This window comes from Furipterus horrens, unplaced genomic scaffold (assembly GCF_987537825.1).
Source record: "Furipterus horrens unplaced genomic scaffold, mFurHor1.1.pri manual_scaffold_4, whole genome shotgun sequence".
In the NCBI taxonomy this organism is placed as follows: domain Eukaryota; kingdom Metazoa; phylum Chordata; class Mammalia; order Chiroptera; family Furipteridae; genus Furipterus; species Furipterus horrens.
The window spans coordinates 120319789-120323238 of record NW_028327174.1 but is presented as its reverse complement, the minus strand read 5'-3'; the positions used below and the strand labels follow the sequence as shown (position 1 = coordinate 120323238).

The 3450-nt window shown below is 39.1% G+C and overlaps 1 pseudogene; it reads right to left on the bottom strand.

Moving 5' to 3' along the window:
• Positions 1-1486: 1486 nt before the first annotated feature.
• On the bottom strand, positions 1487-2875 carry LOC150012750 (elongation factor 1-alpha 1 pseudogene; annotated as a pseudogene).
• Positions 2876-3450: the final 575 nt, after the last annotated feature.

The window sequence follows — 3450 nt, the reverse complement described above, 5'->3', positions numbered from 1 at the left end:
TCAGAGGAGCGAGCAGAGAACACTGCCCCTACTCCGCCGCCATCTTCCATTCCCCTCCATTCGTTATTTAATAGCATGTTATTCATTCTCTGTGAGTTTGAATGTCTTTGAGTTTTTTCCTTGAGGTTGATTTCTAGTTTCAAGGCATTGTGGTCTGAGAAGATGCTTCATATAATTTCAATTTTCTTAAATTTGTTGAGGTTTGTTTTGTGTCCTACCATGTGGTCTATCTTTGAAAATATTTCATGTGCATTCAAAAAAATGTATATTTTGCTTCTTTGGGGTAAAAAGTTTTATACATATCAATTAAGTTCATTTGATCTAGAGCAGTGGTTTTCAACCTGTGGGTCTCGACCCCTTTAGGGGTTGAATGATCCTTCACAGAAGTTGCCTAAGACCATCAGAAAACACATATATAATTACATATTGTTTTTGTGATTAACCACTATGCTTTAATTATGTTCAATTTGTAACAATGAAAATACATCCTACATATCAAATATTTACATTACAATTCATAACAGTAGCAAAATTACAGTTATGAAGTAGCAATAAAAATAATTTTATGGTTGGGCGTCATCACAACATGAGGAACTGTATTAAAGAGTCACAGCATTAGGAAGGTCAAGAACCACTGATCTACAGTGTTGTTCAATGCCTCAATATCCTTGCTGTTTCTTTGCTTTAAAGATTTGTCCATTGTTGACAGTGGGGTGTTAAATTCCCCTACTTTGAGTGTGTTGTTGTTGCTATCCTTCTTGTAGTCTTCCAAGATTTTCCTTATATATTTGGTGTACCTATGTTGTACCTATGTGGGGTGCATATATATTTATCAGGGTTATATGTTCTTGATGGATTGTTCCCTTAAGTATTATAAAATGTTCTTCTTTGTCTCTTTTTATGGCCTTTGCTGTGAAATCTGTTTTGTCTGATATAAGTATTGCGACCCCAGCTTTGTTGTTGTTGTTGTTTTCCATGTTCATTTGCTTGGAATACTTTTTTGCATCCCTTCGCTTTCAGTCCATGTAAATCTTTTGTTTTGAGGTGTGTCTTTCATATCCATTCCGCTACCCTATGCCTTTTAATTGGAGCATTTAATTTATTTACATTTAAGGTTATTGACAGGTATTTATTCATTTCCTTTTGTACCCGTGTTTCTCTCCCTCTCTCTTTTTCTTTTTCTTTTTTTTTTCTCATTAAACTTTGTTTTAATGAGTTTCAAAAATTCTGTGACAGATTTTGGTCAAGTTGTTTCCATTAAAAAGTACTTATTTTAGAAACTAATAATTTAAATTCCACACACACACACACACACAAAACCAAATGGTCCACAAAATTCTCCTTTCCTTCTGAAGGTTTTATGATACATTGTAATCATTAACCAGTCCTTTACTATTAAACTTAAATGGCCAATTAAAACAAACAGTTCTGAGACCATTCTTTCACCACTGATTAAGACGGGGGTGGCAGGTATTGGGGATAATATTTATTTAGCCTTCTGAGCTTTCTGGGCAGACTTAATGGCTTTACCAGCTCCGGCTGCCTTCTTGTCCACAGCTTTGATGACAACCACAGCAAATGTCTGTCTCATGTCATGAACAGCAAAGTGGCCCAGAGGAGGATAGTCAAAGAAGCTCTCAACACACATGGGCTTGTCAGGATTCATATCAACAATGGCAGCATCACCAGATTTCAAAAACTTTGGGCCATCTTCCAGCTTTTTCCCAGAACGACGATTGATCTTCTTCTTCAGCTCAGCAAATTTGCAAGCAATATGGGCTGTGTGACAATCCAGAACAGGAGCATATCCAGCACTGATTTGTCCTGGATGATTCAGGATAATCATCTGAGCTGTGAACCCAGCTGCTTCCATTGGTGGGTCATTTTTGCTGTCACCAGCCACATTGCCATGATGAACATCTTTAACAGACACGTTCTTGACATTAAAGCCCATGTTGTCCCCAGGAAGAGCTTTACTCAATGCTTCATGGTGCATTTCAACAGACTTTACTTCATTTGTAATGTTGACTGGAACAAAGGTGACCACCATGCTTGTTTGAGAACACCAGTCTCCACTCGACCCACAGGGATAGTACCAATACCACCAATTTTATAGACATCCAGGAGGGGCAGACGCAGAGGCTTGTCAGTTGGACGAGTTGGTGGCAGGATGCAATCCAGAGCTTCAAGCAATGTGGTTCCACTGGTGTTGCCATCTTTACAGGTGACTTTCCATTCCTTGAACCAAGGCATGTTAACACGTGGCTCCAGCATGTTGTCACCATTCCAACCAGAAATTGGCATGAATGCTACTGTGTCAGGGTTGTAGCCAATTTTCTTAATGTAGGTGCTGACTTCTTTAACAATTTTCTTGTGTCTCTTCTGGCTATGGGGTGGCTCAGTGGGATCCATTTTGTTAACATGAATAATTAGCTGTTTCACACCCAGTGTGTAAGCCAGAAGGGCATGCTCACAGCTCTTCTCATTCTTGGAGATACCTGATTCAAATTCACCAACACCAGCAGCAACAATCAGGACAGCACAGTCAGCCTGAGACGTGCCTGTAATCATGTTTTTGATAAAGTCTCTGTGTCCTGGGGCATCGATGACGGTCACATAATACTTGCTGGTCTCAAATTTCCACAGGGAGATATCAATGGTGATACCACGCTCACGTCCAGCTTTAAGTTTATCCAAGACCCAGGCATACTTGAAGGAGCCCTTGCCCATTTCAGCAGCCTCCTCAAAATTTTTGATGGTTCTTTTGTCGATCCCACCACATTCGTAGATCAGATGGCCAGTAGTGGTAGACTTGCCAGAATCTATCTACATGTCCAGTGACCACAATGTTTATGTGAGTCTTTTTCTTTCCCATTTTGGCTTTAATTTAGTAGTGGTGGTTTTCATGACATCTGTGTTCTGGAGGCAAACTCGTTGTGAAAAAGCTCTCTTTTCCTTCTTTTTCTTAAAGCATTCCCTTTAACAGTTCTTGCAATGCTGCTTTGGTGGCAATGAATTCTTTTAGTCTTCCTTTGTCTGAAAAACTCCTTATTTCACCTTCTATTTTGAAAGTGAGCCTTACTGGGAAGAGTAGTCTTGGTTGTAGTCTTTGTCTTTCATTGTTTGAAATATTTTTTGCCATTTCCTTCTGGCTAGTAGTGTTTCTGTTGAGAAATCAGTTGATAGCCTTATCAGAGCTCCCTTGTATGTTATTTGCTGTTTTTCTCTTGTTGCCTTTAGGATTCTCTCTTTCTCTTTGAATGTTGCCATTTTAATTATGATGTGCTTTGGAGTAGGCCTTTTTTGGTTCATCTTCATTGGGACCCTCTGTGGTTCCTGGACTTGCATTACTTTTTCTCTCATCAAGTTAGGAAATTTTTCTGTCATTGCTTTTTCAATCAGGTTTTCTATCCCATGCTCCTCTTCTTCTCCTTATTTTATCCCTATGAT